Raw genomic sequence first — 15,986 nt, 5'->3', positions numbered from 1 at the left:
TGACGTTTAAAGTCAGGACCCTACGGTTGTACACTCTGACAATGAAGGACACTTGCTTGTATATTAACGCCACCTGCTATGTTATGATATAACTTTTCTTTAAAATCATTAATACAAAGAGTATTTGATTTTGAAAATACTTATAAGTTAAATGATGAGCTCGAAGTCAAAACCTGTCTAGAAATAGTGTTTGAAAAAAAACTCAGTGTATTACGGACCAACATTGAACGGTTGTGGCTATCGACCCTTTCTACTACGCCTAACATAAGGCTAACGGTTGTGGGAAAATTGCCGAGGTCTTCAAATAATTTCAGAGACAAATTGTGGTGGAGTAGGGGTCTTATTTTACTCCACCAAACGTTACTGGACAGTTACACGTGGTGGGGCGTAACTTTTTATTGCACTCAGAAAGAAACATACAAACAGATTTGTTTGAGAAGGAGGCTTAATGCTTGATACAACTGCCAATTAACAAAGGCAAGGTGGCCTTCTTTGATGAACTGATTTGACTTTTTTTGAGCATTTCAAACACAGTGGACTAAGTATATGCATGGTTGTCATCCAACGACATGTATGCTAATCGGTCACCTGAAGTTTTCCGCTTACAGCATAACGAAAGAATACGAGCGGACTACCTCACACTCGAGTGCTTTGGAAGTCATTGAAATTTAATAAGGGAAGTGTCTATAACTTTGTCAATCCCCGTATCATGCATACTGTGTACAAGCAGGCTAATTACGAGTACGCAAATTATCGCGTTAATGAGTGCGTTATCTGCATGTTCAGAAGGTACGTAAATGCGCATTGTTTACTCGCTGAAGGGTGACTCTGCATGGAAGCGATTTCTAGTCGAGACCACTTCACGAACACATATTCTGCTAATCACGACACCGGACTTCGTAAGATGGACGCAATGTGGTTATCGGTACTCTTACTATTAGGTGGTCTGACTCAATCGTATGCAGAAAACGGTGAGTTCCGTTCGCATCAACCTAGGTGTTTCGGATACCACATAGCCACACTATTGTAACATGAACGAATCACTTCATTGTTGTTGACCGTTGCTTTAAAAATGGAAAGAATGTGATATATGTTAGGTTTAGCAAACAACTCATAAAATAAAGTTTGTTTTATGTTTTGCTCAGACTGATAAGTCAAATGTAATCTCCAATCTGAGATCGACGACCCTGGCAATCATGCAGCGGGTGTACAATATTCAACAAAGCCTAGGGATATTTCAACATATTACTTTAAAGTAACTTTATTCTTCAGTGCTGTTCAAGTTTGATTCAACTTGTCACAAAAATAAGCCTCTACAAAGCTCTAATATATATGAAATACTCAGAGTTGCATTATGTATACACTGTCTATCATCCTCCTAATGTGGGCCGCAATAAAATGAAAGTTACGTCAATTATTGGTCTAGCCTAGAGTGAAGGCGAAATGAGATTTTGAAATTTAATGGATTCCAGGCTATTATTGGTCAAGTCATCAGAATTTTATCCTGTCATTAATTTCCAACTTCAACTCTACACGGTTTTGAAAACTCTCTGGGTTAGAAGCTCAGTAAACATATTCCGACATGATTGGAAAAAAATGATAGAACAGTGTTAGCCCTATACATGGTCACGATAATGTTATGTTACACATGTTGGTTATCCAAAATCAGCAGAAGTGACATTCTTCGATGTCAATAAACGTTACTGCTTAGTCTAGTTCCTATACGTTATCGTTGCGATTTACACCTACACTTACATGTATGGGGAGGGGGGAATAAGGCTCCAAACATGAACCAAATTCAACCAGGTTGTATGGTAGTTAGGTTAGAGATAACTAACTATATGTGGTTGTTACATACAGGTTGGAACCCAGATATATTAGGGGGAATGGGGCTCCGAACATGGACATAATTCAACCAGGTTGTATTAGGTTGTTGTGGTTTAGCTACAGACCACGTTGGCATTCAGACTACTAATGATGGGTCACACTTTGAACCATGTGTGTATCTTCACTCAGTCTTTAATTATGACCAAACAAAAAAAATAAGACAAAAGACTATAGTCTTACTTTTCAGGTACCTTCTTACGAAATCGACAAAGTAATGTTACTTAATAAGATTTAAATTTCTCTTTAAAACGCCACCAACTTCTTTAATATGTACATCAGGATCACTGTAATGAAAAGTTCATGCGAAAATCTCCAGGGACGTTGTTGCATAACGCGAAGCCGCACTGTAGTGTTTCCGTTTTACAAATTGTACAATACAGTTGTTGTTTTCGGGTTGTTTTCTGACGCAGAAATCGTGCAGTTTGCTTTATATATTTAAAAACACTAATGTTCTTGTATCAAAGTGCAAGTATATGGACTGTACCACTCAAGCTATAAGAGTGAGTACATTAAAATTTGGAATCTAACGCATAATCTAGACTATTGAGATTCGGTCGAGTGAATCAGAACAGACAACCTGTTGATCTGTGAGGACAGCGCAGCCAACGGTAAGAAAGGGACAGGGAATAACTTTAGTAGTTTATGGCACTACGAGACGAGTGATGATTAGTTATTTGCTTACAAAAGCAATGGCTACATTGGCTATGGCTGCTTTTTCAAAATAATCCCCTAGGATTTCATCCATGTATACCTTAGAACAAAGGCTGAATGAATAACAACGATTTTTACTTGGGGTCTAAACGATTCCTGTAAATAGTGTTGACAAAACAACGACCCATTCATAGACTGTTAGATACAGTACGCCGTGTTGTTCTGCCCTATCAGGCTTCTTATCAGTGCCGGCTGATAGCGAGGGGCGAATGTCTGTATCTTACAGACTAACTCATTAATTCATTGAAGGTAATAAAACTTCGTTGCCTATAAAGTTCAGAAAGTAGGAATAACATTTTACCATAATATGGTAGGTACGGGATGGCATTTTTGCTGATTGATACAAACCGTGTATTCAAAGTGGTAGTTTTATTCATTACATTACTGGCTGGGCTGGAATTGAAGGGGGTTTCGATTTTAGAACATTAATGGACTGGCGAATCATAGAAATATGTGTGCTTCGGTAGAGCTTTGTCTTCCTCCGAATAATGCCTCAGTGAACTCGGTAGAGCTAGTACCGTACTCGGGGAGAGGTTTAGAAAGAGTTAGTTTTGAAGAGTTTTTCCTACATGTAATATCTCGCCTCAAAGATTACGGTACCCTCTATACCAGAATCACAGAGAGAGAGGGGCTTTGGAAAACTTTTAGCAGATGAAATGAAAATTACCACATGAGTGCTGATAGGAAATCCAAGAGGTATACATACAACCATTGTAATATTACACTGTAATATTAATGTATAAAAGGGTCTTTGTCCATGAATGCTATATGCCACAAATCAAACTGTTATTGCATTTTTTGAAATTCAAGACTCGTAAGTTTTACCTGATAAGTTATCCACAATGTATGTTGATTTGCAGAGTGTGCCAGCAATCCTTGCTTGAATGGAGCCACGTGTGTGGATGGCCGAGGAGAAGACTACTACACGTGCTTATGTCCGATTGATTACGATGGACTCAATTGTGAATTGGAAACAAGTATGTGCATTTTTCATGATATGTAACTACCACTTAGCAGTACATAATATGAAATTTTAGATTGCATACAAAAACACAATCTTGAAGGTAAAATTTTTGCATGTATCTATCAACAAACCAATCAATCAATCAATCAATCAACAAACCAACCAACCAAACAATGCATAATTTTCACGGTTTTACACGACTTAAAAATAAAAGATATACAAAATAAAAATATTTGAATTGCCACCTTTCAACCCCGAGTTTAATAAGAAATTACATGTTGTCAATATATGTATATATATATATATATATATATATATATATATATATATATATATATATATATATATATATATATATATATATATATATATATATATATATATATATCAAACGTGCCATGAATATCAAACGTGTCATGAGAACTTGGAATATGAGTCATTAGACATCAAACCTTTCTTTTTATTTTTCGGAAAAGTGACAGTATAAATTGTGGGCTGAATTCATAGCAAACGAAGACATGTTAGCCTACTTATCATAAAACATTGTCATTTGAAATATTCTTCTCTTCCGTAACTGAAATCATTTGTATTAATGTGTACTGACGGTACGTTACATTGATAATTTGTTCTTGGTTTTGATTGCAGATGCAATATGTGGCGAGAATGGTTACAACTCCACTGGCGTACTCGTATCTCCGAATTACCCGAATGATTACGACGATAGAATATATTGTGTATACCTAATCAGAGTCCATGGAGCAAAGGTCATAACACTTAATATTACGGATTTGATGACTGAAAACTATAAAGACGTTTTGGAATACGGTGTAGGTCCAGTAGCTGACTTTAGGAGAACCGTCTTTTTTTACATGGGAGCTTTGACGGAGGAAGGGACACTGCCACCCCCAATTGAACTATACAATCACCAAGCGTGGTTACTTTTTTCAAGCGACAGAAACATTATGATGAGAGGATTTCGGGTGGAATACTCAACAGGTTTGTTGGTTAAAGTTTTCTCACATAGACGAAGTTTTCGTTCGCCTTGCATCAGGGTGTTTGTTTTGAGTATAAAGTTTTAAACGACAGAGGCTTATGCATGTAACCCCCCCCCCCTCTCCATATTCACGTGGTTATAAATCATGTAAATTCATGTAAAATAAAATGAAAAGAGAGGTTGCTGATGACGATTTTAATCATCATAATGGAACCCCTGTATCTTGCCAAGTTAGGGTTCGCCCGTTAGATTATATGGAAGCCCACCCCCTTGCGATCAGAAGAAGCGGAATCGTTATACTTGCCTGTTTTCACGTCAGTTACAATGTAGGTCAAATTATTTACACAGGCTGTACATGTAATGTACAAACAGTTCAAAGTTTTCAGCATGGAACTTTTGATCTGTCTTGGTCGACGATCCTCATCAGACTAAACGTCGAAACAACAAAGAGCAAACTAAAATGAATGCAAAATGGTAGCACCAATATCTGCTGTGGTAGATACCGTTTCGATTGTACAGGGTATTAACAAGAAATCCTCAAGTGCTGCCAAAGCGATGACTAAATTAAAGAAATGATCAAACAGGGCAAAATCTTTAATAAATTTGGATTTCCCCTTAAGTAAGTGGATTTTCAGAGAAGACTAGCGCATCCAACGTACAGAGGGCGCTGGTTGCTTTGAAATTCGAGTAATGCTATTACACAACGCTCGTTACCATGGTTACCGATAGGTGTAATATATATCACTTGCATATTCCGTACTTTAACCTAACAGGCGTTCTTGTCATCGAACAGGATAAAGAGTACACATCTATTTTTTTTTTAGAAATCAAGCAAGCAAGCAGTTAACATAACTTTTGTGCGTATTTCTTTTTTCAAATCTTTCTCACAACAAAATGGCAGACTGATACATTATAATCCGAATGATGTAAACGTAACGCATTCTAGCACGTCAGGGAGATCGAGATAGAGTTCTCGTTAGAGGACAGTGATTTACAAGGCCTTACAAGGATGGCGTGACACTAGTATATATATATACCTCAGCTGCTGTATTGATGTACATATAACACCAAATGTACGAATTCCATATGCCTCATAAACTATGCATAATATTTTGAAAAGTATGTCACTTGTCATTTTTTCTCTAGAATAATTGATCTAAATTAACGTGGATGACGTCTAGTTTTACAACAATAACTTAATATTTTGATATTCGATAGGCGAACAGCTGCAAACTACTACCATACCAGAGTGACTATAGAGTTTCAATTAGGCGGCACGATGTTTTGAACGTCTGGCACAAGGTTTTACTTATTGCTACAAATTATAAATTACTTAATACAAAATACAGACACTGGTACGCCCAAGCATATAAAATGATACATTGTATCTCAATGTGAACACAAAAAGAATGCTTTATTTGTGTTCACAGTGAGATAAAATAGATACAATGTAACATTTCATGTGCGTGTGCGCTATCAGTGTCTGCATGTATAAAAAAACCGTTTGTGAGATGTAAAATAGATAGCGTACCCCTATTGAACCCCTATAGTTTTTCTGATTTGGTATTAACCATACATCTCTATATATACCTACAACCAGCGATTGGTTGAATGAAGGTCAGCGATAAATTTGTGACCCATCTCCAAGTTGGCTAGCTGTCGATTTGGAAGAATAACACATATCAAAGTAATCATAATTTTATGCGAAAATCTGACTTACATGTGTTTAGTTGTTAATCAGTAAATGAATTCAGTGTATCTCTAATTTTGATAGAGTTCGATGAATGTTGGTCATCACCGTGTTTGAATGGTGCTACTTGTATAGACGAAATCCAAACTTATTCGTGTGTGTGTCCTCCTGGATTTGAAGGTGACAACTGTGAAATAGGTAATTATGTACACATGCTAATTTAATTCCAGTACTTGAAAGATACATAGAAGCGATAACTTTTTAATCTGATAATGTAAGATTTCTAGTTATTTCTAAGATTAATGTGATGACGCAATTCTGTCTCACCTCACTAGAGGGATTGTGAATCCCTTATTTCTTGTAAACTGTTACAGCCGATTTAATATCGTAAAATTATTGAAATTATGATGAAAGCACTGTATGGACAAGAAATTACTGTTTTCAATCAAAGCCCATAGTTGCAACATGGTTTCAAATGGTTGGTTGCGTATTTTATTCATCCACTTGTTTAGATAAAAGATAACTTTTTGTTGAAGATCTCTTTGAACAGTTACGAGCATAGTGCATTTATTAGTAATACATCTCCTCTCTACTATTCTTTACGTATATACATGTGTCTCTACTGATTGACAGACTGACTGACTGACTGACTATCTGTGGCGATGCCTGTATATCCATGTCTGTCTGTCTGTCTGTCTGTCTGTCTGTCTGTATGTATGTATGTATGTATGTATGTATATATGTATGTATGTATGTATGTATGTCTGTCTGTCTGTCTCTGTCTGTATCTCTAGGTCTCTTTCTCTTTCCTCTCTGTCTCTCCGTCTCACTCCGTCTCTCTCCGTCTCAATCTATCTATCTATCTATCTATCTATCTATCTATCTATCTATCTATCTATCTATCTATCTATCTATCTATCTATCTATCTATCTATCTATCTATCTATCTATCTATCTATCTATCTATCTAATTATATATATATATCTCTCTCAGATATTAATGAATGTGAGAGTGACCCATGTGTAAATGGCGCCACCTGTGTTGACAATGTAAATGGATACTCGTGTCTTTGTTCACCTGGCTACACAGGCATTCACTGCGAAACAGGTGGGTAATATTCGCTTCTTGAAAATTTCATTCCCTTCAGGTACACAGATTGACAGAACACATTGATTGTGCTTCGAAATACGACATAATACTAATATCCAATTATGTGCTATTTAAACAATGATAACACAATTCCTCACCCCTCTCTCTGTTACACAGACATAGACGAATGTGCCAGTAATCCTTGCTTCAACGAATCCACGTGTATTGACGAAATAAATTCATACACGTGTATTTGTATACCCGGATTTACAGGTGTGAACTGCGAAACAGGTTTGTGGGCTCCTAAATTATGTTTTAAAAATAAATATACTTTACTATATACATTAGTAAGCAAATACTTATGAAGTACTAAACGCCACTCGAAATATACATAACGTATATATCATGTCAGAATTAAATGGCGTAATTATAATTTATTCATGGAAACGAGTGAGTAAAGACACGTTTTATATCTACTATAAATAAACATTTTGAATTCATATTTCGATTTATACTTCAGAGATATACGAATGTGCCAGTAATCCTTGCTTCAACGAATCCACGTGTATTGACGAAATAAATTCATACACGTGTATTTGTATACCCGGATTTACAGGTGTGAACTGTGAAACAGGTTTGTACAATTAATATTATTTACAAACACTAAAGAAAGTACGTCATTCGAGTAGACACATTTTACTAAATTAAGGTTTAAATCATTGAAAGTTAATATATATCTAGATGAAAAAAAGTTAGGATTAATATAATATTGATTTTTATTTGAACTTAATATGAAGTAATTAAATATAGAAGACTGGTTTTAATCCGTATCCGAATAGGGGCTAATGCCTCAAGTATGACTGAAGACAAAATTGAGTCTAACGGGTGGCGAAGCACTTTATACTTTCCGCGGTTACGTAGTAAAACTGCTATGTGACGTGTTATAAGTTTGACCAAGTCTATTTTCGTAACATTTTCATCGCCATTCTTTCAAACTAACAGTTCAACTGCATGCTAGTACTAGTAGTTACTTCAGCAAAGAAACAACCGTTATTTTAGTCTTGAATTTACTTTTCTTATGTGGCGCTGTATTGTTTTTCTTCTCTGTTTACGCTAATTTGTTTGTCTTCCTTTTTGCGAAACCGCCGGTCTTCTAATCTCACTACTTTTCCATACAAGTACGTTTATCGACAGGTCATACCAATGACAGCATACTAACATTATCACCCAGATACATAAAGAAGGCTGAGTGATATTTTACCTTCTGTCCAAATTTCCATTTCAGAGATTGACGAATGTGCCAGTAATCCTTGCTTCAGCGAATCCACGTGTATTGACGAAATAGATTCGTACACATGTATTTGTATACCTGGCTTTACAGGGGTGAACTGCGAAACAGGTTTGTATGTGCGTGCCATACAGATTTTGCTTAGGTGAAACGCACACCTTGTGTGCTGTTGAATAACATTTACATTTACGGGAAGTTTAATAAGATGCAATATGTACATGTAATTTCTACAGTTGGTGAATAAACCTACTTGGGGTTCTACACTTTAAAGGGGTTGTAGTATGCAAAGATCTTCAAAGAAAACGGGTTCCAAGATAAGACCAAATTGATAATGAAGTTTCGTATCATTCATAACGTGTTATATTGTTGTATTGACAACCACCCTCACCCCCTTCCCAACACACACACACACACACACACGCTTCCACCCAATGACAACGCCAGAATGAGTCGAATCCATTAATAGTTATTGTTTATATAATACCTCAAAACTTATTTGCCTACTATTTTGTTTCAGATATAAATGAATGTGCGAGCGATCCTTGTTTGAACGAAGCCGAATGTTCAGACGAAATAAATGCCTATACATGTATCTGTAAAGCCGGGTATACTGGGACTAACTGTGAAATAGGTTAGTATGATGACAGAGAGTGATTCCACCCATAACAATCCATAAAAATTCTTCTCAATGATTTCTCAAAGGGAACAATTGAATAATAGTTTAGTTTCAGGACTTACTATTGACCAGACTAATTCCAGTCATGTTATAACTGTACCATTACTTATAGTCATTCGTATTTGTCCATTTATTTCTATACAAGGATATACTTGCAAGTCGTCATTCCTGTAGTTTGCATGCAAGATTTATGGTAAATAGATGATTTTTATTTCTATATCACCATTAATAACACATTTTCCAATTTATACTTCAGAGATTGACGAATGTGCCAGTAATCTTTGCTTCAACGAATCCACGTGTATTGACGAAATAAATTCATACACGTGTATTTGTATACCTGGATATACAGGAGTGAACTGTGATACAGGTTTGTACAACGATTTTGTTGAAACACACACACACACACACACACACACACACACACACACACACACACTTGTGGTATGTAAATAATTGTTATAAGCAGTCGACGCAATTCTAGATGTACGTAATATCATACCATGGAAGAGTAAAATAGCAGATGAATGAAACTGACTATTATTTCGTAAACAAGTGAATCGTGACTCTTATATATGGTATATGGAAAGATGTCTCTCCGGAAGAGCATTAATAATACCTTCTTTTTTCCCAAATTTCCATTTCAGAGATTGACGAATGTGTCAGTAATCCTTGCTTCAACGAATCCACGTGTATTGACGAAATAGATTCGTACACATGTATTTGTATACCGGGCTTTACAGGAGTGAACTGCGAAACAGGTTTGTAATATATAAAATACTTTTTTGATAGAAGAAACACTACCGAAGTTAGATGTATGGGGTGTTGACTGAAAATGCAAACCAGCAAATTAATAAAGGCCACAGAAAGTAGAGTATTTTGCATTGCATCAAAAAAGATGAATCAATGTGAATATACCTTAATGATCATAGGCAAAAAGGAATCTATAGACTAAATGAGGAAACTGTCACTGTGGTCAGGCACTGGAAACTGACCATTTGATGTAACAATAAATTCTGAGCAACATTCATTGACTATCTCTCATTGAATTCTTATTTCAGATATAGACGAATGTGATAGCGATCCGTGTTTAAATGACGCCGAGTGTGTACATGGGATCAATTCTTATACGTGTATTTGTACACCGGGTTTTACTGGAGTGAACTGCGAAACAGGTTAGGAATTTGTACTCTAAATGTTTGTTCTTCAATATATACTTAAATTCTGTGTTTGTTGCTGGTTCTAAAATCGGTAAATCTTGTCAGTGATGAACAAAGTACAAACACAACGGAAAATATTATTTTTTAAAACTATATTAGTCTTTCGAGTAAGTGACTGAACCAATTAAAAGTGTGTATATATATATATATATATATATATATATATATATATATATATATATATATATATATATATATATATATATATATATATATATAATTGACTGGATGTAGATAAAACCACATAAAAGTGCTCAATACGGGTAGTAGAGCGAATTATATATAGGTTTTGAAAATTTGAACCAAATTATATGCTATAGACCCTACAGAACTGTTTCGTGAGGTGCGTAGTCCTCACTCATCAGGGGTAGAATGGAATATACGTTATTTTATTTAACGGTAAGGATACGCAGATACTATATTCCATTCTACCCCTGATGAGTGAGGACTACGCACCTCACGAAACAGTTCTGTAGGGTCTATAGCATATAATTTGGTTCAAATTTTCAAAACCTGTATATATATGCATGTCTAAATGTCCAAACAAGTTGTCCATGTTAAGGTTCACATATGTTGCACTGCGACGTGTTAGAGTTGATAGACGATTAGTGACAAAGACCCCGTTAAGACACGAGTATTTTCCTTGACTGACAACATCTAATATGACTTTTCCATATTTTTGTTCAACTTGGCTCGTACACGGTATAATACCTCATCAACATATCTTAGAGGTAGATATTTGTGCAACCATTTCTGTACACGTTTCTGTTTCAGATATTAATGAATGCGACAGTAATCCATGTTTACACGAGGCAGAGTGCATAGATGACATAAATTTCTACAAGTGTAATTGTACACCGGGTTATTCAGGAATAAACTGCGAAACAGGTTTGTAGAAAGTAGCAAGTTCTTTTAAATATCTTAACTGGCAGTTAACATGATTGTTGAGTTCTGAAATCGAACATTAGTGGCCGGAGACACTGTCCGTGAAATGGTAGAGCCATTTTTATGTAATACGTGTTTACAATATGGGATCGTTGGATTTGTTCAGTTGCTACAGTAACTATTGATTTGACAGTTTACAATCACACTTCTATACAGTGGTGATATCTATAGATGTTGAATAGCTTTAGCCTTTAGTATGTTGTAGATTTCTTTCATATTAACGAATGGTCTCAATAAGTTATACTATAAAACTAAGTCATTTGTTAAGTTGAATCTCTGTGCTTAGCTTCATATAGACTTCAAACTAGTCAGTTCCCCTCTCGTACAACACAATTCCACCTCAAACACAAGCTGCACTGACTTGGTTTTTATATTGACGTGACTAGTTCACGATAGGTGCCCTAGTTCCTGTTTCTATGATTGTTTTTAATTCTCATCCATCATACACGTCATGTATTTCAGATATAAACGAATGTGACAGTAACCCCTGTTACAATAGATCCAAGTGTATCGAAGGAATAAATAATTATTCATGTATTTGTAAACCGGGATATACAGGTGTCAACTGCGAAAAAGGTTTGTATTGTATCAAGGTTGAACTTTCCGGTGGAGGGGGGGGGGGGGGTATTACCCAAATCTTAAAATAGAGGTGTACGGCCAAATTCAAGTTTAAAACATCTACCACCATGATCTAAGGAATTGTAATCATAATACCTTTATTCTCAGACTGATGCTGTGAAGGTATTTCTAAATTATGAAGACGTTTCCCATGTTACCGATCTCATGATTAGGGAGATTTCAGATGAAAATTTTGGAATTGTGAACATGTGTGCTAAACCATTTTCCAATTACATGGCCAATATATATCAAGAAACTGTCAACATCAGAAAGGGAAAGTTCATCGTTTTTACTATTTATCTATTGTATTTGAAATTCAACAAGGCAAAACATATTCTCGCGAGCCACATTCATTTTCCTATGGGGAAGTACGTTCTGCTTTTGCCATAAACCTGAAGAGACCTAGATGGTTTGACTACGATGGAAAACACGTAATCATGGCCATAGTCATGCGATATCGTTTGACGCCCATACAGACCCTAGACCCTAGAGAGCCGTAGTCCATGTCTCTGCTCTCTAGGAGGACTATGCCTCTCTTAGGGTCTATAGATAGATGAAGACAGGAATATTAATGTCAACATACATGTAAACACGATTGCATAAAACACTTGACAAAGGTTTGTTTCGCCTTTCATTTTTTCTTGGACAGATGTCATAGAATGCGACAGTTCTCCTTGTCAGAACGGCGGTACGTGCGTTGAAGGAGTCAACAGTTTTCAGTGTTCATGTGAGGCAGGTTACGCTGGTGCTTTGTGTGCAGAAGGTAAATTTGAGTACAAAATGTGAAAAGTTACATGAACCCGGATATAGTTAGGCCGAACGCGAAAACAACTTTGAAGTAGTTCATCCATAGGTAGCATGTGAGTTGTGAGATCTATATATAGTTCACTCGTGATGAAATACTATTAGGGAGTCACTTTGTCATGTTTATTAATCATGTGCCGCTCAGTAAAATTCTATAGTATCGTTCATTAAGCACATTGATGTTAGCATGTAACGTTATAGTATATGTCACAGTGACACAAAACACATTAATAAACTGGTGTCACACGGTTCAAGAATACTCCTACCCATTCTTGGTTAAAACTAAAATGAGTAGTCGCCATGACATTTACAATGTAGTAGAGAACAAAACAATCTAAAAATGTATCCAAGTTACTCTTCAACATGGCCACCAAACAAACTCTATAGTCTGGCCATATGAAGTACTAGATCAACGAATTTCTTGAAAACAAAATGTGAACACAAGTTTCTGTAATGATTTTAAGAAGGACCAGTATAGTAAAATCCTGGGTGATTCGAGCAACTGTGACTCTGTGATTTGCAAACAAGTTGGTCCTCAAACGCATCCCTCCTGAAGAAAAATCTTGGAACATACGAATTGTTAACCATGCTTAGTCACGTTATTCTTGTTTATACACCTATTATCCATTAGAAGTATCAAAATGTGCAAGTAATCCCTGTGGAAACGGGAAATGTATTGAATTAGATGTTAACGATACATATACGTGTGAATGTGATGCTGGCTGGGAAGGACCGAATTGTGAAACTGGTAGGTGTGTAATCGGAACTCCCCCCCCCCCGCCCATATTTGATCATAAAGACATTTAGTAACAACTTCCAACAATTTCGGTTATAATCATAAAGTCAATTTCGAACAATTTGAAAGTATGATGCCCGAATTTAGAGCTATACACGATAATCTTGCTAGTTCTGCCACATTTCGTTGTCTGGCATTGCAAAGCTCTTACCAACTTTACTATAGTTTCTTTGTATGCGGTGTGAGATACCTGCAATAAGTGATCCTCATGCAACAACTGTATAAAACTTGTCGAGCCGGACGATGAGATGTATGGTAGCTTATTTTGCGTTTCGAAGCCTCCGGCCCATTTGCAAAGAAGTTACACTTCGAAAGTTTAAATCAAGGCTATTAATTACAAAAGTTGAAAGTACAACATAAACGTATAAATAAAACTAAATCATTTCAGATAAAGTGTTTATGTAAACAGACTCGGCAGTTATTAGACAAAATCTCTCTACGGCTCTGAAAAGCCTCATAAATATCCATCGACAAGTTTCTAATGACAACGATAAGATGTATTGTTTGTCGAGAAATGGAGAAAGACGACGTTCCGTTTCATGATAACTAGTTTCAATATGACTTAACACAGATTGATGTATACTGTGTTAACAGTTCTATACATCTTTTTTGAGTGTTACTTCTGTATTGCCACAGATCGAGACGATTGTGAAAATTCACCATGCGAGCACGGAACGTGTATCGATGACATCAACTCGTATATGTGTGTCTGTGATGACGGGTGGATGGGAACGACTTGTAATGACGGTAAGATACTGTACTGTACTGTACTGTACAGTACTGTACTGTACTGTACTGTACTGTACACACTGTACTTTTTAATGTTCAGCCGTACAAATACATTTAGGTGATGAGAAAAAACAGTTGTCTATCACTGCTATAGAAGAATTGGTTCTGCACAAAAAGGGAGGTCCTGTAATTATAATCAATGAACTGGTACTTATAATGGTCAATTGTTCACTACACACGTCCCCCTAGGCCCCTTTGCATTATCTACACGATTAATTTCCAACATTTAGAGAAATGGAAAAAAATATCTTTAATTATAACAGATACCACTATGTGTCTTGATGGCCTACAGATCATAATAGCTGTGACAGTAATCCATGCCATAACGCCTCAAAGTGTATCGACCTCCTGGACGACTATTACTGTATATGTCCGTCTGGGTATGGCGGCAAAAACTGTGACAGAGGTAAGTCACTCTTTATATTAACCACAGTTGTAATTGTATATATGGTATAAAATTCCCTAGACTATAGATTCCTTCCAGAAGTTTGAGATAAAAATAAAATCTCTAAAATTAAGTGTAAATCAAACTTCATCCCACAATGAACTTGTGTTATCAATACTGAACATATCTGTTTTTGAGAGGGTGTACTGTGCAGTCCACTACTTTACTAGACCTTCCTATACATACTCATTTACATGACTGTTCCAAACTACATTTTCTTGCAGGTGATCATATTTGCGACAGTTCTCCGTGTTTGAATGGAGGGTTGTGTATTGCTGGTGTAGAGGAATATACGTGTAAATGTACACATGGGTTCACAGGTCGCAATTGTAATGGTAAGTGTTTTGTGAGTGAATCTCTTGATTATGGAAATAGTTTATTCAGAGGAAATTTTACATCTTCACTGTCAGCTATATTGCTGTTTTTCTCGTGAGAATTTTATTATTTTTCGATGTTTGAAAGGCTTATTTTTTAATGGTTCATCAAGAATATTTGGCTGAATTCGTAACAGGCTCAACTAAGTCATTTTTTACGAACAATTTGATAGATAAAGACGGATGCGCCGATTCACCCTGTTTGAATGGAGCAACGTGCTTGGACCAGATTGGCGGCTATTTGTGTCAATGTGCAATCGGCTTTGGTGGAGTCGACTGTGGAGGTAGGTACTAGGAATAAAGTTATCTTAATATAATAGCACGCTTTCTATATCATCATCATCATCTTCATCATCATCATCACCATCATCATCACCACCACCACCACCACCACCACCATCATCATCATCATCATCATCATCACCACCACCACCATCACCACGTCCTTAATAATATCACGTACAACGCAAACGCAATAATCAAAAACTTATTATGTACAACGGCGTGGACTAGTTATAGTCCCCCCCCCCCCCCTGTTGTTTTCTTTCATCTTCATTCAACGAGAGATCAGCCTCTACCGTCTATGTTGTCTTCCAAGGGGTATCCTCCTTAACTGATGGAATATTCTTTGAACAAACATGGTCAACATCAAAGTAGCTTATATTAGTACAATTTTTTTTAATTTCAGAATCGAT

Source organism: Glandiceps talaboti, chromosome 5 (assembly GCF_964340395.1).
Source record: "Glandiceps talaboti chromosome 5, keGlaTala1.1, whole genome shotgun sequence".
Taxonomy (NCBI): domain Eukaryota; kingdom Metazoa; phylum Hemichordata; class Enteropneusta; family Spengelidae; genus Glandiceps; species Glandiceps talaboti.
The sequence above is the reverse complement of the archived record's forward strand: the minus strand, read 5'-3'. Positions refer to the sequence as shown.